This window comes from Camellia sinensis, unplaced genomic scaffold, assembly GCF_055761805.1.
Source record: "Camellia sinensis isolate YWXY unplaced genomic scaffold, ASM5576180v1 Unanchor10, whole genome shotgun sequence".
NCBI classification, from domain to species: domain Eukaryota; kingdom Viridiplantae; phylum Streptophyta; class Magnoliopsida; order Ericales; family Theaceae; genus Camellia; species Camellia sinensis.
Genome location: NW_028128988.1, coordinates 9,011,652 through 9,037,018, shown reverse-complemented (window position 1 = coordinate 9,037,018; position 25,367 = coordinate 9,011,652).

The window sequence follows — 25,367 nt, the reverse complement described above, 5'->3', positions numbered from 1 at the left end:
GCGATTCAAAAAAAAAATTTAAATTTACAAAAAAATTCAACAAATTAAATATGTAAAAAATAAATAAATAATTCAAAAATATTTTTAAAAAATATTAAAATTATTAAAAAATAAAATAAAATATTTAAAATAAAAAGGGAAATTTTTTTTAAGGTCCCTGATATTAACATTTTACAGCATAAAGGACACTTAATATTTTCATAATGTCTAAGGTCCCTCAAGTTGATCCAAAGAAAATTGGTCCAGAGAAATTTTGGGAAGAATTTATCTGACTTTCCAGAATTTCTCTAGGTTCAACCCAGAGAAAATTCAAATTTCTCTGGATTTATTTTGTTCAATTTTCTCTGTGTTCAAATTCAAATTCAAATTCAAATTCAAATTTCTCTGGATTCATTTATAAACCAGAGAAAATTAAAATTTCTCTGGTTTCATTTTAACCAAATTTCTCTGGATCTTAGAACTAACACAAAAAAACCTTTGAACCTTTCCCAAATTTCTCTAGACTAATATCAAATTTCTCTGGATCTCTTAACTAACATCAAAAACATTTAAGAGGAAGTTAGCAACCAGAGAAATTTGAACACAAACCAGCCATCCAAGCCAGTTTTCTCTCACTGTGCCCAACAACACTGCCTACAACTTCTTACAAGTATATCTTGCCTTCAAATATGTACCCAAACAACAATGGCGCCCAGAGAATATGTATGGAAAGTTCAGAAGTTCTGTTTTGCCTAGGTAGTAAAGTTCAGAAGTTCTTATTAACTTTACTTTTGCATTATAGAACATGAAAAATCATTCTAGTAGTCCTAGGTAGTTAAAGTCATTGGTAACCAGAGTTACTTTCATCTAAATTGTTGTTTCTTGGTCTTTTTCTTCTTCTTATTTTTATTTATTTATTTATTTTTTTTTTGTTTTTTCAGGTTGGCAATATGATATTCTGGTGCTTTTTTAGCAGGGTCAATCGATGTGCGTCCTACTCTACTACCACGACTTGATGAATAGAATAGAGAAAACACAGTGAAACATCTCCCTCTGGAAACAATGTATATCATCACACCATGGCCAATTGAGTACTCCGAAACTCAAAAGTTGCCCAATCCTGCTGCAGTCTATCCCTCAGTAAGTTCCATATTTGCAGCTGTAGCATTACAATGGGTTTGTGCGACATGAAATTCCAATCATTCTAACATGATTTCATCACTTACCAAACATATTATCAAAAGAATAGACAAATAAAAATGGAAAGAAAATACATTAATCTGGGCAATCCTAAGCAACAGGGAGTTCAGAATTTCTCTGACTTCGGAATTTAGCAAATGTGTTTTCGTAATGTGTTTTAATCAAATTTCTCTAACTTCAGAGTTTATCTCCAGAGAAATTCAGAATTTATCTCCAGAGAAATTTTGAATTTTGTGTTCCGTGCATGTATGTGATGGGTCTGTGATAGCCGTGTGTGCGTTGTGCGTTTTGTGGTGTGTAACGTGTATCCATCTTCCTCTCCCTCATCCGAGTGTGCTGCTGATTTGCCCTACAACTACAAAAGCTTCATTGACATTTATCTACTATCTGCTTTCATCATCATCATCATCATCATCATCATCATCACCTACTCTTGTGATGATTGATGAATCTTCCTCTTGGAGCGTCAGCGAATTCAGGGGGGTCCGGAAGGAGCCTGGAGAAGCGACTGAGACTCCTTGAGCGGCGGTGAGGTTTGGTGGAGGAACCGGATTCGGCGGCGGCACTTAGAAAAGCTTTGCGGTGATAGTCTTCCAACTCTTGGGTTTTTGGGGAAAATTGGCTTCTTGAAAGAAGTGTTTTGTATAATTCTGTTTGAGATAAGAAGATGCAATGTTGGAACCGCCGTGTCCATCGAAGACGGCGTAGAAAGAAGTCGGTGATGGAGAGAGGAAGAGAGAGGGTAATTGGATGGAGAGATGATCGATTAGGATGTGTTCGTCTTCGTTGAATTGACGGTGTCCTTTCTCTGTGTGGCTACTAAAACTAATGGTTGGAACAAACTCAGTACTCGCAACAACCGACCCAGAGTCCGAGAAGAAGAAGAAGGGCTTTTCAATGGGTAGGATGGGGGTTTTGGGAACGGAGAGGTGATGAACACCGAGAATGGACATCTTTGCTTCAGACACCATGCTCTCACTACGCGTTCTCTTCGTGGTTGATTTGAAGGCAGACTCAGAATGTTCACTGCCGGTCGTGACGCATGAGTCAAATTTCTCTGATATATGTCTAGGGATCTTAGACGTCAAAAAAAATTTTTGTGGATCTCTTCTATTACGAAAAGTGGGAGAGGGACCCTACACTAATTTTCCCAAATAAAAATGATATATTTAAAATAAAATATATATTTTTTAAATTTTTAAAAATTTTAAAAAATATTTAAAATATTAAAAAATAAATAAAGCACAGAATGTAGTAAATATAACACACATTAAAAAAACAAATAAATATTTACAATAAAAATATTTACCTTAAAATAATAAAATTAATTTTTTTTAAATATTTATATGAAAAAACAAAAAAAATTCAAAATATAACTTAAAACTCAAAACTCAAAACTCAAAATATGACTTAAAATTATTTTTAAAACTCATAATCAAATAAATTTATCTTTTCAAAACTCATTTTAAAAACTTAAAATTCAAAACATAACACAAAACTCAAATAATGATTTCAAAACTAAATCAAGGGAAAAAAAATTTATTGGTTGGTCCAGGGTGCCATGTGACCATATCTCTCATAAATCACAATTTATTATACACTTTCATATTCCTTAATCACCTAATATAAATTTATAAATCATACCCACTCCACCAATCGAAATACTATTTTTTTTTTATTACAGGAAAATCTTCCCTGCTCTCCTGCAGGTTCAAGATAGCGCCCTTTGCAGAGATTATCAGGGTGTTCTGTTAGCCGTTCCGAATGAGAAGATTATAATCTAGGAACTTGTCTTAATCTCCCCAAGACAAGCTCCGCTTAAATCAGGATCTGTATGTCAAAAAAAGGCATTAAACATCAAATCACGATACCAAAACCAATTAATAACTTCTCACCATAATAATTCCTTGTGTTTGTGGCTTACAGCTGAAAATATAATGACAGGTGGGACTGCCATGAAACCAGTGTACCATTAATAAAAAATTATGAATGCGTTTAATTTGTGTTTTGAGAAAAATTTTTAAAAATATTTTTAGAGTGAGTATTTAGAAATATTTTTGATTTATTTGATTATATATTTTGAAAATAGTTTTGGAGTTTAAAAGTTTGAGATGATTTGATATTTTTGGTTGGCTTGGCATCCATGAAAAAAGATAAAAAACCAAAAAATTATTTAAAAAGTCAAAAAGTTATCACTATTCACAAAAAAAAATATAAAAAAAATAAATTTACAAGAAAAAGTACTAGTCAAAAAATATATTGAAGTGATGTGCTGTCTGCAGTGCTGGTACACATTAGACAGCTAAATGCACTTCTCATGATACACATGACAACATCGTTCGGCCCATGGATGCCCATCACGGTTCCCGTTTTAATAATCTGAACCGTTTAATGTGTAGAACTCATTAAGTATTATATGTTTGTAAAAAATCAAGTTGATCGAATATCGATAACTATATGATCAAATTAGTTTTGTAAAAAAAAAATTGGACGATGAAGAAATTAACGGTTGACAAAAAAACTAATCTGATCAGATAGCTATCGATATCTGATCAACATGATTTTTTACAGGCCTATAATACTTGACGATTTTTACACATTGAACGGTTCCGATTATCAAAACAAGATTTTTGGTGGGCCATCATAGACCGAACAGCACTGTCTACTTCGATGTCAGACTATAGGCAATCTATTCCTATACATGTTTGCTGCCCACCGTCTGGCTTACTGGACAATCCAGGTTAGTAGACATTTAGATATAATAGGGGTAAAATGGTAATTTTGCTATTTTATACAATATTTTAATACACATTTTTTCGTAAAAAGTCAAAAAGTTATCCTAAATAGCCATCTTTTTTTTCTCTACTTTTTAGTCTAAAAAGTCAAAAAGTGCACTTATTTAGGACATCCCAAACAACTCCAATATAGTTGAGTAGATATGTGTGAGTGATAAAAAAAAGAAATTGAGAATGAGAGATGAGAGAAGAGAGAAGAGAGGAAAAAAAATAATTGATTAATGTGTAGGAGAGAAAAAATGATTTTGAAATTTTTTTTCAAAAAATTTGAACCAAACAAAATTTTAGAAATTTTTCTCAAAAATTATATCTTGAGATACAAACCAAACAAGCCTCATACCATTCGTTACTAAACAAATTTTTTCTTTTGAAAACTAATTTAAAAAATTCAAAAGTAATTAAATCAAATGGAATCTAAATTTTTTATTTTTCATATATATATTTTTATTTTTAGTGATTTTTTTAATATTTTTAGTAAATTTCTACTTGTTATATACACCTAACTTACATGTACGTAAAAAGTAAAATATTTATTAAAAAAAATAATTTTAAAAATTAAATAAATACACAAGAATACAAAAAAAAAAAAACTAATTTTTATTTTTATTTTTATATTTTTGTTATTTAGTATTTTTTTTTAAATTTCACAAATATTACACTTTTTAATTGTATTTATATTAATTGTATCTAAAAACTAAAAGAATTATTTAAAATATAAAAGCATTTAGTGAAAATAAAAAAAATATATATAGAAAACAAAAAACTCAATTTTAAAAAAATTGAATTAAAAAAAAACTGGAACCAAAAAAATAGATTATATTCTCTTTATCCCATATTATTTGTTTAACATAAAAAGCAAAAATTTAAAAATAATATATTTCCTTACTAATTTTTTTTTTTTTAAAAGAAAAACATTCACCAATTGAGATATTCCATTAAGTACTTTTAATTTGTATGCAAAAAATTAAAAGTTATAAAAAAAAAACATTTTATTTTATTTATTTTTTTGTTTTTTTAGCACTTAACAAACAATTTAAAACAAAAGTACTAGTACATTAGAAATAAATAAATAATTTTATATTTTTTTTCTCTTGTTCCATCATGATAGTTAGGGGTTATCAATAGAACGGGCGGGACATACTTAACTTATAATTATTGTGTTTAAATCCTATATTTTAATAGATTTTTTGAGTTTTGATCAGTGAATGGGTTGGTACGAGCTGGGCCTATTTAAAAAGCTAAAATCGCACCTCGCTATAGACACCCCATTTTGACCAGTTTTAAGATTTGGGCGCTTTCTTCTAGGCACCCGATGATGAAAGTTGGAATGTGTTATTTAACGAATTCATCAGGAGAAAAGTTGGGCTCAGACTTTAATCTTAGCTTTACATCCATTTTGGTCAAACTATTTTAGACACTTTTAAAACCTTTGTAAAAATCTTGGGGTGGCGCAATTCCAAACATTTCTACAATATCCTAAGACTCACATTTCAAAATGTTGTCTTTTTTAGTAGATCGAGCAAATGATATAGTGTGGATGAATGGAAGGGGTGATATCCTATGAAATACCTGTTTCTCTTTTCAAATCATGCTAACTTTACTTTATTGATTCAACGATATATTTTTCGTTTGGCCGGACAGTTATTCTTGGTCGGATAAAAAATAGTCAGTCGAATGAGTAATGGCACGGCCAGTTGAATTGTCCAGGAACAGAGCATTTTCGGGAACTTCAGTTTTTTCTGCAAATATCTAAGATATTTTTATATTGAGCTTCCTCTGCAAGCTGCGCACAAATATCTTAGATATTTGTATTTGGCTTCCTACACAAGCTTCATGCAAATATCTTAAATATCTTGCATTTGACTTCTTTCATAAGCCTTGCCTCCAAAAATCTATATATACATATCTTCTCTTGATTGTTAAGGGTTGGAAATTTTTGTTACATGCTTAAAGACTTATAAGAGCTAAGACTACTTCCAATTTTCAAGCTTTCATAAAAACTTAGGCTGTGTTTGGTTGTGATTTCAAAACGTGATTCTACACCATAGTTTGAGTATGATGTTTGTTTAGTGTTTTGGAATCACGTTTCAAACGCTCTGTAGAGAGCTCTGTCTCTGCCGCACATTTCAGCGTTTTTTTTTTTTTGAAAATTTTGCCTGACGGGACGTCCAGCCGGTTGACCGAAATAGTGATTTTTTTTTTTTTTTTTTTTGCAATTGATTTATATAATCGAAAAAAATATTTTCTGAAATTTTTAAAATTTTTATGTGCTTTAAAATAATTTTGAGTTGTATGTTTAGTTATGAGTTGTAAATTTTTGTATCACATATCAAATGTCACATCAACAATTCCCCACTCAAACCAAAACTTTTTTCAAAACTATTTTCAAAACTCTTTACCAAACAAATTTTCTACACTCAAATCATAATTCCACAACACAAACTCAAAATACAACTCATACTCTCAAATCACATTTACAAAACTCTACCAAACGCTACCTTAAACTCTCTTTTCATACCTACACAACACCAACACCATTGAAGCTTGAACTTGGATCTTCTTGTTGAGGATTCAAGCCATATCCAAGGACCTTGAGGGTGTTTGGAAGCAAGTTTGGCAATCAAGAAGCTTTTTCTCTCTTCTAGAGGTGAAGCTTTGGTTTTTTTTTTTTTTTCATCTTCTTTTTCTTTCTTCATCTCTAAGCTTTGTATCTCATTATTAGCTTGTTATAATCATGTGATAAGTCCTCATGGATGTGGATGAGGTAGATTTAGCCACCCATTAATTGATTTGATAGCTTTTCCTTTATGTTCCTTACTTTCCTTAGCTCTAATTTCTTGTTTTTATGCATTTTTTACCCTTGTGGATGTGTTTGGGAGTAGCTATTAGCCATCCATTCACAACTTCAATAAGTAAAGTACTTTTTCTTGTTGTTACACTCCTTATCTTCATCTATCCTATCTCTCAAGTGTATCAATCTATATGTTTCAACCTATGCTCAAAAATAATGAGTAGGGAGGTTCTATAGGATTCCTTGAGTGATTCCTGAGGTTTGATGTTGAAAAAAGTTGTGTTCTCTTTATTTTTGTTTGTTTTTTAGAAGTAAAACAAGAGATTTTGGGTCAACTGACATTAAAATCTCCCTTCTCAATCATTTGTGCACATAGAAAAGGGTGGAAACATCCTTGTTCTATGACTAGATAAGGAGTTTTCAACGGTTTTGATGAATCCCTTGTTTTAAAAGCAAAACTTCCACCAAGAAATGATTTGCATGAATCTTCGCTCTCCATTTAATGGCATGGATTTGGGTATTAATTTGCCCTTATTCACAAAAAGAAGATGTAGGTTCCTATCCATTTTTGGGCTTGAATTTGTTATTGCTTTTGATTAATTTAGTTTGTTCTTTTTAGCAAAATATCTGTTGTATATATTTGTTTATATCATTATTGAGGGTTATAGCCCATCTATCTCTTCCCTAAGTGATCCTTGTGGGCAGAGGGGTAGAAGGGATCAGCACCCCTTAGAAAATGTCCTTTGGCCTCTGTTCTGGAATTTTTGCACTGACCTAAACCTTAACCGGAAGAAGAGTTAAGTCGACTAATTTTCTACTTGGCCGGCCCATTTTTGTGTCTAGCCAGATGATCCTTCCAAGAACAGAGCAAATAGTTTCTGGGGAGTACTGTCCTTAGTGGTTTTGGAGCTGCTGGTTATATTATTTTGTTTATACATTATGATTTGTTAGATTCAGCAATAATTAGGCTAAATCAATTCATTGTTGTGATAATTCTTCTAACCCCATTCGTCTTTCTTTTATTATTTCATTCAATTGTTTTATTATTTCAATTCATTCTTTTATTATTTCATTCAATTATTTTAATAATTCCTCCCTCAATTCATCTTTCTTTGTTTTCATTTGAATTGTTGTAATAATCTTCCAACCCCACATCTTTCTATCCCTTTTATTTTTGTACTTTATGTATATACATAGAATCATGTTTTATTTATCATACTCATGTATTGCATCCATTTTTCATACATTTGGGTTCGACTCATTTGCATTTATGGAATTTATCATTTTTGAACTGATTATGTGCGCTACCTCATGCCTTGAGATGATACACATATCATATATTTAGTAGCCGAATCTATAGTTGCATTCTTGTGTATGTATTGCATTAGTATTTTGCATATAGGATCACACATATTTTACCAACTTTTGTTTCATCCTCATAGTCGGATGTGAGTAAATACTAGGTGAACATTTATAACTTTAGCATCTCGCCTGTGAATGATTTTTCTTATTATGTCTAAGCATTTTACCATGCGGCTACATGCTTAACTGATATATCTTTGCGACTGTTAGTGGATGGTGGTTGTGTCATTCAATTTAGATAGTATTGATTCTTATGCCTATGGGCTCAGATTCATTTGAGTTGGACATACATCAAAACTCTTTCAAAATAGATGGGGTCCAAATGTTCCAAAATGGATAACACAGTTTATACTTGATTGCTTCACATAGTAATTTGTAGCATTAATAAATAATCAGAATATAAGCATATATTGTTTATAAAACTCATATCATGGTGCAGGGGTGCTTAATTCCTGACCTTCCCTCCCTCATACATAAGGTTCCGAACTGAGGCATATTTGGTTATAACGAACAGTGGCCTTTGGCATGAGTCATGGGTTTCCTAATTTCTCCAAAAAGATTAGATGGCGACTTTGAGATTTGGTGATGTAGTCCATTTCTGGCATTTTTTTTATTTTTATAATAAATGAATTTTCTATAAAAGTTGTCAGATTTGGATTCCCATTTTTTATTTCACATTGCATTAGTGATGGTTTGAACTGTTGGGCATGCTCAGGTACCCTCCCGACACCTACAGTTTTTGGCGACTTTGTTAGGAAAACTAAAAGACCTTGACTAGAACTCCATGATATGAGATTTATTTACATATATATGTTCATTGCATTGCATGTATTGGTGCGCTTAAGTCACTGTATTTGCCATTTAACATCCCGAATGGCTTGCCAGACATGGGCTTTGTTGTGGTGGGAATACAAGCCTTGAATCTAGACCACCAACGTACTGCTTGATCCACCATTTACTTATAGGTGTTGGGTATGGTAGGGTAGGTATATCTTTGTCTTGCTGAGGTACCCTTTTGTAGCTTGCTTTTCATGTTCCTTTCGGATATGACTATTTTGAATCTGATTTCACAAGTGCAATGTGAAATAATGAAAACACAAAAAGAGTCCAAATCCGACAATTCTTTTTGGAAAATCAATGTTTGAATCAAATGCCAAAAATGGACTGCCTTACCAGATTACAGAGTCGTCACCTAAATATTTTTGAGAAATTTAAGAAACTCGAGACTCATGCCAAAGGCCATTAGTCCATCATCACCAAAGTGTTTCAGCTAGGGAACTTAGGTACGAAAGGGGAAGGTCATGAATTGAGCACCCTACTCACCCGATCAAAGATCAGCCTCTACTAATCATGATGCGATTTTTATTTACATTATATGCTCTTGTTCCGGTTATTAGACTAACATTACTATGTGATGCACATAAGTATAGACTAATTTGCAAAAGTTGGAACGCTTTGATTTCATGTTTGTTCAAAAATTGTTTTTGATACTCGTCACTTTAAAAAGGTGAGTTTGTACAATAATCAATTTGTCCCAATTTAAGCAATTAGCCTTCACCCACCGGCATTCAAACAAGTATATCATTTAAGCACTTAGCCTCATAGAATCATGCTTTGATATTATAACACTAATACGCAATGCATCATACTAAACTCAAAATTGCTCACCTAGTACTCCGAGCCAAAACAAAGAAAAATAATTAGAAAATATGCATACTCCTAACTAATGCAATATGACTAAATGCTATGCACACGTTATGTATTTTTAATAGGCTTAGTTATGAACATGGCATATGATTCCATTCAAAACATGTGATGAATCACGTATTCAAGTAATGAATTTAAACATTTGATTAGTATGATGAGCTGAACCTTGGATGCATGAAAGACAATGGATGCAAAGCATAAAGATGCTAATTTGAAAAATGGTGCTCTACACTACCATCGTAAGCGAATAAGTAAAAGGAAGAAAGACATGGGGTTAGGAGACATACACGTTATTATATATTTTCCCCCGTGAAAGAGGCTGCGAACCAATGTCCAAGAGTCCGAATTAAACTAATTATTACAAAACCGAATGAATGAATAAGTAGTTAACTAGCTAAGCTATAATTAACTAAACTAGCTAATCTATTACAACAAAATAAACTAACTATCTAACGAATTATTTCTATAACAATATTAATTACGATGATAATAATTACAACAATATTGAGATCATTAATTTACAATTTACAATGGAAGCACAAGGATGGCATGCTCATAGCGGTTTCAGAAGTAACTATGTTTGCTTTCCTTGGAATCTGTTCTGTTTTACCTTCAGTCACTACCCTCTGCTTCTTCAAAACACACTGCCTTACAAAACATTAATGGTCGGGGCCGGCCCCCATTGAAGCTCGGTCAGGCCCAAATAAGGCTGGCCGTGTCTTAATATTATGCAAAATCCTATTTTTGTGCTTTGAAGTGAAAACAGTGCAGACAGAATTATTCTGAACTCTTTTTGTCCCTTTTACTCTTCTCTCTCATGGTAAGTCTCAAGAGAAGAACAAAGTCATTTCCAATAGCATCAATGAGCAAATTGATTGCTTGATGAGTTAGGGCATGATTTTGGACAATAATTAATGAATGCAATGAATCAATAACCACCCCTCCCTCCTATCATTGAGTAAGCTCAAAGAGAGAGGTAGGAACGCTTCAAGGCTCATCGAAACATCATGAATTGATGTAAGACAACCCTTGACACAATAGACTCGGCGTAACGTCCGGCCAAATCCAAGCATTATTACTCATTTTCTTTATGTGGGTTAATTCATTTTAGCAATTTTTAGACCTTTCCATTCTTTAGTCCATTTGTCCAAGATAACAATTAAGTCCACTAAATGAGAAGCATGTCAAACGGGAAATGATTCTCAACATGAAAGAGAGACTATGTCGTTGGTGATGAACCTCTGTAAAGATTAAGCCATTAAACATAGATCTCCAGCTCATGTTTTGAACAACCATCAACCGGTTGAAACAACTCTCAAATGAAAGAAATGAATAGTAAGTTGATTATTAAAAGGAGGCCCTTAAACATAGAAATTAAACAAAGAAATGCCAAGAACAACATACAACAAGCTATATATGCGAACTTATGAGACAACAAGCAAACTAACCAAAGCATGAACTAATGAAATAACCTAGGATAGCCCTAAAATAGCGCTTAATGGGTGAAAAATAGTGGCTCAAAGTGCATGAAAAAGAGCCCAAAAAACTAAACAACAAGTAAAGAAAATAAGGCTATAAAGCAAGAACAAGGAGGGATGGCTAACCCCTCTACTTTTGAAACCTCAAAGCATGATTTTTAGCCTCTTTTAAACTCTGAAAATCAATTTAGAAAGCAAAGAAAACAAGGGTTTGAGCTATAGGGGAAGGTGTAAGAAAGAGTGTTAACTCTCTCTACCCTTTGGTAGCTATCCAAACCCAAGCTTGGACATTTGAAAGAGGATCAAAACAATACAAAAATACAAGAACTAGATAGCAAGAGATAGCAAAGAGAGCAAGAGAAGAGATAGTAAGGTTATACCTCTCAAGAAAGGTAAGCTCTTTGTTGTGAATCAAACTATGTCCAAACACACTCTCAAGCTTGAATTGTGTTGCTCAAGGCTCAACCAAGGTTCCAAGGCTAAGGTGTGAAGGTGTATATGGTGTATGGATATAGGTTAAAGGTGGAAAGCTTGCTCAAAGGTTGCTGGCACAAGAAGAAGGAACTCTCAAGAAGGTGTATAAGCTTTTTAGAATTTTTTTCAACCCTCAAAACAGAGATACAACTTTGTTTTTATAGAATTTGAGCAAAAGAGGTCATAAATATCTTCAAAAATGGACAGCTGGCGGGCTCTCACCAAGAACAGTGTTTCTCGGTACCAAGGCACGGCCAGCCATAAATAACCATGGCCAGCTCCCAATGAGGCACGGCTGGGGCTCGATGTGATCCCCTGTCTCTCTGCTTCAGACTCAGCATAGGGTAGCACAATGTGTAAAAATAGATTTTTGAGGTACATACAGTGTGAATATGGAAGGTTTGGGATTGTTTTGGAGCTTAAACATAGCCCCTTTGTTGAGACCTCGAACCATGCACAACACTGCTTTCATCATCGAGTATATCGGGCAAAGCGCTTGAGCCTCTTTTTGACAGAACTCGAAAAAATGAGGTGTCTACAGGTGCCCCTCTTTGACAGAACTCGAAGTCATAAAGTGACGTGAGTGAATGTCAAAGCCCAGAGACGACCCATTTTGACGAAGCCGCAAGACTTGGGCAAGAAATCAAGACATAAATGCAAAGATTGAACTTAAGGGCAAAATGCAAAATGACATGCATAAAATAACTTATGATCATGCAATGAAACACCAATGAAACAATGCAATGAAACATTCGAATGCAAATGAAGCAACGAAACAATGCTACGATCTAAACAAGAATGTAACGTTTGAATGAAAATGTAAATCATATTAAAATGAGTCCCGATGTGTCTCACACAGAAAGAAGTGAATAAACAGGCACGTCTCATGTGGAAAGGACAAAGAAAGCACAAACCAAACTACGTCTCATGTAGAAAAGATGTAAGAAAATGCAGACCTAACTACACCTCGCGTAGGAAGGGTGAAGGGCGATGTAACCATCGAGCACACCCGAGGTTTTCAATCGAGATCCTAACACGTCTCACGAGAGAAGAGGAAGGGTGGTGTGAACAAACAGGCACACTTGATGTTTTCAACCGAAGCAAACAATCCTAAAGCGTCTCACGCGATAGGAGGAGAGGCAGTGTGAACAGACAAGCACACCTATTATTTTTAACCGATTTGGACAATTCTAACGTGTCTCATGCGAGAAGAGAATGATGGTGTGAACATCGGGCACACCCAATGTTTTTAACCAATTTGGACAATCCCAACGTGTTGTACACAAAAGGAGGAGGATGGTATGAACAACAAGTGCACCCGTTGTTTTTAACCAATTTGGACAATCCTAACACGTCGCACGCGAGAAGTGGAAAGGTGGTGTAAACAAACAGGTGCACCTATTATTTTTAACCGAGGTAAACAATCCTCACGTATCGCATGCGAGAGGAGGAAAGGTGGTGTGAACACCAGGACACACCCGTTGTTTTTAACCGAGGTGAACAATCCTTACGCATAGCACGCGAGAGGAAGAAAGATGGTGTGAACACTAGGACACGCATGTTGTTTTTAATCGAGGTAAACAATCCTCACGTGTCACACGCGAGAGGAGGAAATGTGGTGTGAACAAACAGGCACACTTGTTGTTTTTAACTGAGGCAAACGATCACCACGCTTCGCATGCGAGAGGAGAACATCAGAATAATGCATAAGCAGCCAAATTCAGAAGCTGGCAAACTCTGAAGCAAAATTATCTCATTCGCGGGAAGGCCTCAGAAATGAAGCCATAAGGCCCACAGAGATAACTCAAGTCAAGACACAACGCATAAACGTGAATTAGAAGTAAACACAGATTCTACTTAGAGACACATAAAATCAAAACAATCAAAGCAATGTAGCAAAGTGAAAGCCAATTTGCCCATGTGTTGAAAATGGGCTTTTAAAAACGACACACCATGTTTCAATTTGATTGTAAAATGGATGATGATTCTACTATGGCACGAATGATTTTGTCCGGAATTCCTCTGAATGAACCAATACATAATATCGTTTATTTATGGAATAACATAACATATTACGATTCAGGCAAAACAATTTATAAACTACCGGAACAGTTTAAACAAATTAAAAGTTTTAAACAAAACAAATCAAATTATGAGTTAAAACAAACGAGTTTAAACAAAATGAATTAAGAATCAAATAAATCAAATTATGCATTCGCACAATAAAACAAAACAGAATGAACAAAATTCCTCTCTTTTCTTTTCCCTCTTCTTTTTATATTTTTTCGCTCACTTTTCCCTTCCTTCTTTTTTTAATATTTTCTTTTTTTTTTGATATTTTTTTTTTCTTTCACTGTTTTTTTGTTTGCTTAAAACTCCATAATACAAGAAATAAAGTAAAATAAAAAATTGACTAAATTCACACTGAGAGCCGGCTGGGCCTCGATAAAGCATGGCCAGGCATCATTAAAGCTGGCCGGGCCTCGATAGCGGTAGGGGCAGTTTCGAGCATTCCGCAAGCCATGGTTATTTTAAACCAACTCAAGCCTTATTTTCTCACACACTCCCATCCGAAACTCCTTCTCCTCTCTCTCTAACCTCCCCCTCTCTCTAGATTTCCCCTTTCCTTGAGTTACCCAACAACCCTTGCAATTTTTCTTTGAAACCCCTTTCCCTTCTCTATATTTTGAACTGAACAAATATTGATTTAATGGAGTTTGAGCTTTTCCTTTGATTTCCCTCACATTTTCCCACACCTTTCTTGTTTTCCCCTTTGATTTTCCACCTCCTCTTTACTTTCTCTCTCATAGGGTTTGGATTTTGGGGTTTTCACCCATTTTCACTCATCCCCTCACTTTTTCTTCACTTTTTTTTTTTCACTTTCTCTTTATGGCTAGTGACGAGGTTCCCATCCCAGACCTTGCCATTGGTATTGGGTCATCTTAGGTGCAGATATAGAAGCCAAAGACGTTCCTGCATTGTCTCCCCTCATCGATAGTCCATTTGATACGGCCACCTACCGACCACGTACATATGCTCCACCCCCAGGTGGTATTTTGAGATTTGAAGGCCTCATCCCAGGGATAGATGAGGACATCCTACTGCGAGAGTCCGTGGGGCACTTGTCTACTGATGCCTCCATGATAAGCAACTTTTCCTTCGTTTTGTACATATGTTGAATCTCATAAACAAACCACTTGTTAGTGCTATACCCATATTGATAATACTCCCAATTTACAGGTGATAGCTGGGAGGATTGGCAGCTATGGATCCATATCTGACCCCGGCACTGGTATGAGAGGCTTCCCGCAGAGGTCCGCACACTGGTTGATGCTGCCGATTTTGGGCCCTTCTGTTTAGGGCTCATACAGATGAGGACTAAGTCGCTGCTATACAAGGCCCTAGTAGAGAGATGATGGGACACTACGGACTCGTTCCACTTCTCATCGATCGGGGAGCTAACTTTGATCCTGTACAATTTCTCGATGCTCACTGGCCTGCGGGTTAGGGTTGGCGGCTCAATCCCATGTGATCCTGATATGATACAGTGGAGAGCCGCACATCGTCAACTCCTCAGGGCGATCCCAGACACCACCAGTCATGGGATGGTGAGGTATAGTTGGTTCTTTGATTACTTCTCCAACTTTCAGCCCACTACTCCAGATGAGGTCGCCTAGTACACCCGCAGCTTCCTTATGTATCTCCTTGAAACTGCCCTGTTTGCGAACAGGGAGAATACTATGGGGTTATATCTTCTAGGAGCACTGGTGTACCTACCACAGGGGACAGAGTTTGACTGGGGTGGTGCCAGCCCGGCCACCTTGTACTGCTATATGAGCTTCGTATCCCGCTGTACGGCAGATTCACTATGTGGCTACTGGAGAGTTTAGGAGGTACACCTTACACTTACTTTTTCTGTGCGCTCTGTTCAATTTTGCATTTCTTGCTCATCTTTGCTTTGCATTTCCTGTTTATTTGCTCATTTACTTTATCCATCTTTTTCTTCTTGGAGCTATGGGTTTACACATATTTCTCCTCTCTAGCTCCGGTCCCGATGAGGTCGATTGAGATGTCAGTACCCTGCTCCTGGTACTAGAACTCCCTATTTGAGCGACGCCGTCTCGTAGACCGAGACCTCCCTTACTTTCTCTATTTCTTTGACACCATCACCGCGAATCAGGTAACAAAATACTAGTCTTTAACTTCCATACTAGGCAGCGAGGGCGACCTACATTGCTGCGTGGCACGCCTTTACTATGCGATTTCTGTTTAAGGGCCCCTTTGGCCGAGCTTTTACCTGGGAGAGAGGCTCATCTGCCAGACATGAGGGGTAGCAAATTCAAACATTCCACATCCTCCTCCTCCCGGCATGAGGGTAGTGGATGATCTTCATGACATTCCTCATATCGATTTCCTGATGTTGGGAGAGGATGGTGACTGACATCATGAGCTCGAGACTTCACTACCTTCTTGCAGACTCAGGTGATGGTGTCTCTTACCCATGGCGTGGCCCGTGCTATTCCAGAGGCTGCTGCTACTACTGCTGGAGGCGCTTCTGCTTCCGGGTTTCTTATGATTCCGACTAAGGTTGTATACATGTGGCCAGACGGGGTGATTGGGCAGATCCCCCTTGAGCATATTGAGGAGAGGGATCGCAAGTTGATGCTTGCTCCAGACATTGAACAGGTCCACACTTCTTTATACTTTTGCCCACTGTGCTACTTTATATTTTCACTGTACCCTATTATTTCTGTTCACTGTACCCTGTTATTTCTGTTCACTGTTCTCAAATGCTCTTCCTTTTGTAGGTACCCAAGGCATATGCTGATGACCTCCTCCGGACGATTGACTGCCTGCTTCTGATGGTGCGGAAAAGGCAAATTGCTCTGGCCACTCATGGGATTGAAGTATGCTTTTGTCCCTAGTTTACAGTTTTAACAAACTTTCTTATAACTCTGTTGATTTCTTCTAATATCTGTAATTTCTTTTTTTCCTTTCTTCTTTCAGCTTGAGCTAGCACCAGTTGCACCTACAGAAGCTCATCCAGCTAGGTGACAGAGACGAGGCTCAGCGAGGGGTAGGGCAGAAGCTGACCGGAGGAGAGGTAGAGTGAGATAGCACTCACCTCTCGAGGAGTCCTTTGAGGAGTACACGACTTCTGAGGAGGAGGGAGATGCGGTTGACATGTGGTCTAGTAGCCCCAGCGATGATAGCGATACACCCCCTTCGTAGCCGAGAAGGAAGAGAGCGATGATGGGTTGTTGATGATGATGATGATTTTCTGTTTTTTTTTTTTTTTGATTTGTAGTTAAAGACTAGCTTCAGATAGACCTTTTTGTTTGAAGGATTTTCTTTTGTTTTGTTGCTTTATAAAACAATGATCGAGATTGGACCTGCTAGTTTATAAAAGAAAATTTTTTGAATGATCTCTTTGCATATGTGATGAATAGATAACCTTTGTCTGGTAATTTCACACAAGACTTAAAACAACGAATAGCTGCTCTTGCATTCATTCTTGAATCGGATAGCAATCCACAATCGAGCAAAATGTAAAATACATCTCGATAATAGGAAAATAAAATGAAAACAACTTGAAAATACTAAAAAAACATTTGGTACAAACAAAACAAGACTTAAAACACAACCGTCGTATATCAGGACAAAGGCCAGCCTTTTCTGAAATTGCACTGATCTGGGCCCTCATTTAGACTCGGCTGAGCTCAAAGAGGCACGGTTGGGCTTCACTGAGGTATGGCCGGGCCTAAATATGAGGTTGGTCAGTGTTGTCCAGCTATCATGCACTGTTCCTTCTCAACCTCTATAAATGGTGCTCCTATGCTATTTTTCTCGCAGAATAGCAAGTCTTTGGTATTTTGCTCTCAAGATGGAAACATTTCCTAACAATAGGCTCCAAGACTGGGTAACCACTTTGGATGGCTCGGAAAAGGTGAACTTTCGCAGTTTTGGCCTAAATGTCCTTTTTCCTCTGAGTCGCACTTCTCTTTGCTTTCTATTCCTCCATGCTACTGTTTGATGTTGGAACCCGATCACACATGTGCTTCACTTTGGATCACAGGAGATGTGTCTGACGATCGAAGAATTTCAAGCATTGATGGAATCTCGGCGCGACGAAAAAATCATGCCGCAGCCCCGTTTTGGCCATGTCGAAGCTTTGGGACGGATGTGTGGGATAACATTACCCGAGGTTCGATCCTTGGCACATGATAGGAAGCTAGACATCCCCGGTTTAGTTCATTGATTTTTCGCTATTGGAGATAGGAGTGACCTTCTTTGGCGAGGCCACTGACAACATGCTCTCTGTTAATGCCTACTTGCACAATTCCTCCTTGCCCCTAGTTTTGGCGGAGCTAGCATCTGGTTGATCAAAGTGGCTCAATGTTTGAAAGAGGGTAAGAGTTGCATGGGTTTGGATGCTTTTCGCCGGGGAGAAACCACTCAGTTGGCAGGAAGTTCCCTACTTCTCCAGGTATTATTTCCTACCTTGTTAATTTATGATTCTCACATCACTCGACACTCAATCTCTATTTTTCTCTCATAACCTCTTCCTTACTTTTCCCTCATCGTACAGCTCTCTATTCTTTAATCTCTCTTATTTTTCATCCCTCCCCAGGTATGGCTTATGGATAAACTACAAGTAGTGGACCCTTGCCCCGAGTACTCGGCTAGAGCTTACTTCTTTCGCCAATGGCTGGTCGATTTCCCTTCAGAAGGGTTATGGTGTGGCTGGATGTGCAACAAATCTACAGTTGGCATAACTTGGCGTTACCCATGAATTAATTTGGCTAACATAAGCTATAACATGTCCTAACAGTCGGGTATGTAGTTGATTGGCCTCACACACTGTGTGTTCTATTTCCCCTTTCAGTTCAGACGGCAGTTTGGGCATGAGCAGACACATCCAGATGAGGAAGTGGAATACCCGGTTTCATTTCCTATTCGTGGTTCACACTTGCCTTGATACCTTACTGCCTGGAGAACAAGGGAGCTTCTAGCCCATACCTCTAGCTTCAGTTACGCCCTTTCTGATGATTGTTTAGCTTGGCTTGAAGACAAAGAACAAGTTGAGCCATTTTTAGTTGCGGAAAACATAGAGCTACCTAACTTAGCTGCGTCCCTAGTTTTACCGTTTTGATTTTTCTTTTCAAGTTTTATGATGTAAAAACAGATTTGCTAAATCAAAGAGTTTGAGAATGTACTTGTGTTGAAACCATTGAAATTAAAGTTGCGAGTACTGAAAATTTTCCTTTCGGTCCCAAAAATGGTCCAAGTTGTAAAAGGGTAAAATTTTGAGAAAAATCAACTTTTATTAAAACTTTTCAAAACAATTTTTGGGAATGATCACCACCTGACACACACGGAATCATCTCTCAAGACGTACAGCCCCGAATCAAAAGATCATAATTGCCCCTGAGTGCATACCACTACTGCTCTGCATTGTAACCAGTTTTTCTTCCCAAAATGAAGATCACAACTGAACTAACAGATGATGAACAGAGATGACCTGATCAGGAAAACGGACAGGACAATTGAGTTAGAGATAGTTATAGCTGAACTTCAGGATGAAGTTGCCTACGTATCCCAAAGATGAAAATCAAGCCTTACGTAGTTCGGTTCAGGTTCACTCGAGTATTAACTTTCTCCTTTTGCGCTCTAACTTTTGCCAGAGTTGTCATTTAGGGTTTTCAACCTTGCGAGCTCAGTTTTTCTTTATTTCTAATTTTTCATGCTCTAACTTTTGCCTAGATCGCCCTTTCGGGTTTTCGGTCTAGCGAGCCTCTCAAGGGTAATATTTCTTCAACTTGTTCATATTGATCGGCTGTGAGAACTCTAGGCCATCTAAGTCCATGAGAATAATCGCCCCTCCTGACTAGATTGATTTGATGATGTAAGGACCAATCCAATTAGGTCTGAACTTAGCCCTAGGGTCATGGATGGGAGCCCGATTGTCTTTCAATACCATATCTCCTTCCTGAAGGTTTCTGGACTTAACTTTCTTGTTAAAAGCCCAGGCAATTTGGTGTTGGTAACCCTAGACTTGATACAAAGCCTTCAGCCTTCTCTCATCAAATAACATTAACTCCTCAAACTTGCTCTGCTGCCAGTCCGCCTCCACTATCTGACACTTGGCCATAACTCATAGTGACGACACTTCAATTTCGATTGGAAGAACAGCCTCTATCCTATAGACGAGAGAATAAGGGGTTGCCCTTGTAGATGTCCGAATTGACGTTCTATAGCCCCAAAGTGCAAACGACAGTTTCTCTGGCCAGTCCCTGTAAGTCTCTACAATTTTTCTGCAAAATTCTCTTGATATTTTTGTTCGCAGCCTCAAGTCGATGATTTATGGAAAGCCACGTTATATTTTTTGAGCAGATCCAACACCTCTTTTTTAAAATGCGACCTATTATCGGAGATAATCTTATTCGGAATCCCATACCTACAGATCATGTTGTTCTTGATGAACTTAGCTACATGCGACGCCTTTAGTGTCACAACCAAAACCAGCCCCCGTAGGTTTAGCACCGTAACCGGCCAGTAATCTGTGGATTACCAAAGGCCTCTGAACAGATTAGCAAATAATAAAGGGCTGCGGAAGCAATAATACAAAATAGACAAGGTCCTATGAGCTATGATAACGTACATGGGACAGAATATTTTAAAACTTATATATAAACATAAGCATGCCAGTCAAAGGACACCCATATTTATAAAGTATTTACAGAAATGTACTTCCCAAGATCTAACTGTACAAAACATATACAATGACTAGCATGAAGACAAAAACAACCATGGCGCTAGGCTTCGTTCGGAACCTCCTTGGAAGGCACAACAGTTGGCTGACAAAACAGAACAGAAGGCCTTCAACTTTGGCCCTGGTCATGTGTCGTCTCACCTACATACATAATATAAACTGTGAGCGAAGCCCAGTGAATAATAACAGAGTAAAGGGGTTTCAATGAATGAGCTCGTACAGATTCAAAAATCATAATTCAGATTTGTATCAAATTCATCATTTGTCCAGATCATATACAGACAGAAATCATAAGTCATGATTAAGTTTACGTGATACATCCATTAGCATTAACAGAATAGAACAGAATGCATACGCGTGGGGTTAGAAGTAACCAGTTTCACAAAGGAACCTCCGAATCCGGGTAACAAAACAAAAGCTGAGGCCCCGTGACAGGGCCTCCGATACTGGTAACAGAGTGCAGATAGAAATAAGTTCCATAAAGGAAATTCCAATACTGGGTAACAGCTAACAGATATCACATGATGCTAAGGATGTCACGAATACATATCAAAAATTGAACAATCATTCATCGTACAGAACATATCATTTCGGAAAATAGATCTTGTTTTACCTCATAGAAAGTAGATACAGTTTGAACATAACTTTACTAAGTTATTACTCACAGTTGGCCTCGAAATAAACAGATGGAGCAGATTGATCACACGATATGCGGCACGTGACCTACATAACACATAACAGACACATACTTGAAATACACGTTCTAATTGCACAAAACTTATGTCGTTGGGTCTTAGTGTGTTTCTAACCTTAAATCCTTACTATAGAGTCTTAAACATGGCCTAGGAATGCCTAGGATGGGATGAGGATGCAAAGATGTCTTGGAAAACATTTTTCAAAACTTGCTAAAAACAGGGGTCTTGCTCGAGCGAGCTTGTCAAAACGGAGGGGTCGCTCGAGCATAGACTCCTTCGCTCGAGCGGTCTGTAAAAATGCAAAAGTACTGGTTGTTGAAATTTTACGTTCGATGCTCGCTCGAGCGTGAGACACAGCTCTTCGCTCGAGCATAGGTCTCGTTGCTCGAGCGTGCGTCTGCGTGCACCAAAAACCTGAGAGCTTTCAATTTACGCTCGAGCCACCATTCCTTCGCTCGAGCGGAGCTCTGAAAAAACGATGGTCGCTCGAGCGTGGAATCCTTCGCACGAGCGAGGAAGCCAAATTCTGGAATTTCCAGATTTGCCTCCCAAGCTCAAACCAAGCATTCAACACCCCAAAACTCAACCTCTTGGGCCCATTTTCTGGAAAACACTTGTAAACTCATAGGATAACATGTTTCAAATATCAATTTGTAAAATCAAAGCCCAAAGGTGAGTCAATTGAACATAATTTTCAAATAAACTTCAAGAACAAGGTGTATATTTAACATGCATGTATTCAATTGAATTCAAAGCTTCTAACACATGATCAAATGAGTCAATCCTACCAAAAACATGATGAATTCATGAACTATTACTAGAAAATGGACATGCATGTGAGGATTTTATGAAAACAATCTCAAATTCTAAGAACATGTACATGCATCCATGAATTAGCTCACAATTCAACTCTTTAAACTATAATTTGGCTCTAAACTCCAACTTAACCATGAACCATGCAAGAACAACTCAAATGTATAAATAAGAGGATGAAATCTCTACCTTAGGTCTTGAATTCCAAGCCTAGAAGCTCAATTATGCAAACTACTCTTCAAATCTTCTAAGTTTCCAAGCAATATTGATGAACTCAAATGTTCTCTTGCTCTCCCTCTCTCCCCTACGTTTTGGCTCCACGAAATGGCTGAAGAGAAATGTGCTTCTAAGTGTAATAGGGTGGCCTCAATCAAGCCACTAAGTGGTATTTGTGTAATAAAGTCAAACTAATGTAATTTAACTTAAATAACTCTAATTTAATCACTCAAAATCAAATTTAAATTAAATCTACCATAAAATCACATATATTCTAACTAGTCTAAAACACTAATCAATTTCGGACTCGGGCGCCGATAAGGCTTTCAATTCGCAGTTCAAAGTCGAAACATGAACAGATCATTTAACAGTCAAACAGATAGAAATGCAAGGATAACATAATATATATGCAAACTAATTCCAGATTTCTTCTAAATTACTGTTAGGCAGAATTAATCATGAATTAGCATTAATCGGAGGTCGGGGTTATTACATTTAGCACAGAGTAGGATTGGGCCTCCACCCATTTGATGAAGTAGTTAATCGCTACCAAGATGAATTCATGCCCGTTTGACCCATTTGGCGTAACTACACCGATAACATTTATTCTCCGAACAGAAAATAGCCATGGTGAAGTCATGTTGTAGAGCTTCAGCGGTGAAATGTTCATGCGATTGGCATGGATTTGACACTTGTGGCATCGCCGCACAAAATTAATACAATCTTTCTCCATGGTTAACCAGTAGTAGCCTTGTCTAAGGATTTTTCAGGAGAGCATCACACCATTCATGTAGGCCCCACACTCTCCTCCATGAATAGCCTCCATAAGGCATTTCGATTCCTCTTCATCAACACACAACTTATTCATTCCCAAATGGCCTTTTTTGTACAACTTGCCTCCACAGATGATAAATTAGACGGCCAGACGCCATATTCCCCTTTTATCCTTGGTGTTTGCCCTTGGCGGATACGCCTCTTTTTCCAAGAAATTCCAAATATCGTAGTACTAGGGGTTCTTGTTTAAAGCCTCGTCTATCGCAGCAATGGTTTCATAGGCCGACATGTACTTCTATTCAATAATGATCAGACGCATCCTGACTTCCAATGGAATGTCTACCATAGAAGATAGAGTTGATAGTGCATCAGCAAACCAGTTGTTCTCCCTTAGCAGGTGGGTACACGTTAGTTTTTCAAACCTTGGAATTAGCATATCCAAGACCTAATGGTAAACCTTCATTTTCTCCTCTTTAACCCACCAATCTCCGTTGGCTTGAGACACAACCAAGTTCAAATCCCCGATGATGTCCAACCTTTTTGCCCCTAGTTCCAAGGCAGCTTCCAAACCAGCAGTACACGCCTCATACTCTACTTCATTGTTGGATACTTTCAACCGGAGTTTGAAGGCTAAGGGTATATGGGAGTCATTGGGTGCTATCAGCAACACACCGATCCTATAACCGTATTGATTGATTGCTCCGTCAAAGTACATCATCTAATTTTTCTCCTCTATTTGCAGAATATCTTCATCTAGGAAAAAGTACTCCACCGCTTCATCCCCTTCCACCGGGTGGTCTGCCAAGAATTTTGCCACAGCTTTCCCTTTAACTAACTTGCGTGTAACATATTTGAGATCAAATTTGGAGAAAAGAATCAATCAACGGGCTAGCCTACCCGTAAACACTGGTATTTTTAAGAGATATTTGACGGGATCTAATCTTGAAACCAGAGTTACTAAGTGAGCTAACAAGTTGTGCCTCAACTTTCGGGGTAGCCCATACCAAGGCTAGGAAAGTTTTCTCAAGGGGAGTGTAACGGGTCTCGTAATCCAGCATTTTCTTGCTCAAGTAGTAAACGGCTTTCTCTACCTTGGCCTCTGACTCCTGAGCTAACATACACCCCATGGTTGAGTTTGTCACTGACAGGTACAAAATCAACGGTTTTCCCGGTTCTGGTGGTGATAACACAAGCGGATTCTGCAGAGGTACTGCTTGACTTGTTCAAAAGCAAACTAACATTGATCATCCCACTAAAACTTCTTTCCTTTCTTCAGGACACCAAATAGTGGTTCACAAGTCAAGGTTAATGTGGAAATAAACCGTCTTATGAATTGTACTTTACATAGAAAGCCACGCACCTCCTTTTCAGTCCTCGGTGGTGACATTTCTAAGATGGCCTTGTTTTTGAAAGGATCTACTTCAATTCCCCTCTTTGTGATAAGAAATCCCAGTATTTTTCCTGTTGTTACGCCGAATGTGCATTTTTGAGGGTTCAACCTCAATCTATACTCTCTAATCTGTTGAAAGAATTTCTCCAGGGCAGCGTAGTGGCCCTCTCAATCTTTGGACTTGACAATCATGTCGTCCACATACACCTCAACCTCTTTGTGGATCATATCGTGCAGAATGGTGGTTGCAGCCATTTGATAAGTGGCCCCAGTATTCTTCAACCCAAACGGCATGACTCGGTAGCAGTAAGTGCCCCATGGAGCAGTAAATGTGGTCTTCTCTCTATCCTCGAGTGCCATCAGAATCTAGTTATACCTGAAAAACCCATCCATAAACGACAATAGCATGTGGCCGGCGGTGAAGTCTACTAACTCGTCAATATGTGGCAGCAGAAAATCATCCTTCAGACTAGCCTTATTCAGATCCCTGAAGTCGACACAGATCCTGATTCTGCTATCCTTCTTCGAAACTGGAACAATATTGGCCAACCGTGTCGGATACTCATATACAAGCAAGAACCCTGCTTCGATTTTCTAGTGACCTCTTCTTTAATCTTCAAAGCCCAATCTGGGCGGACTCTGTGCAGCTTCTGCTTAACTGGTCGGGTCGGGCCACAGGGTCAAGAGGGATCCGGTGCTATACAATCTCAGGGTCGATTTCAGGTATGTCTTCGTACGACCACGTTAAAGTATCTTTGAAATTTTTTAATAAAGCGATTAAACGATCGTATTCCTCCGAAGACAACATTGACTCAATTTAGACCAGGCGAGGATCCTCCTCAGTACCCACGTTAATTGATACGATTTCATCTGTACAGGGCTTAACACGCTTTTTCTCCTTATGATCAACCAAAATTTTC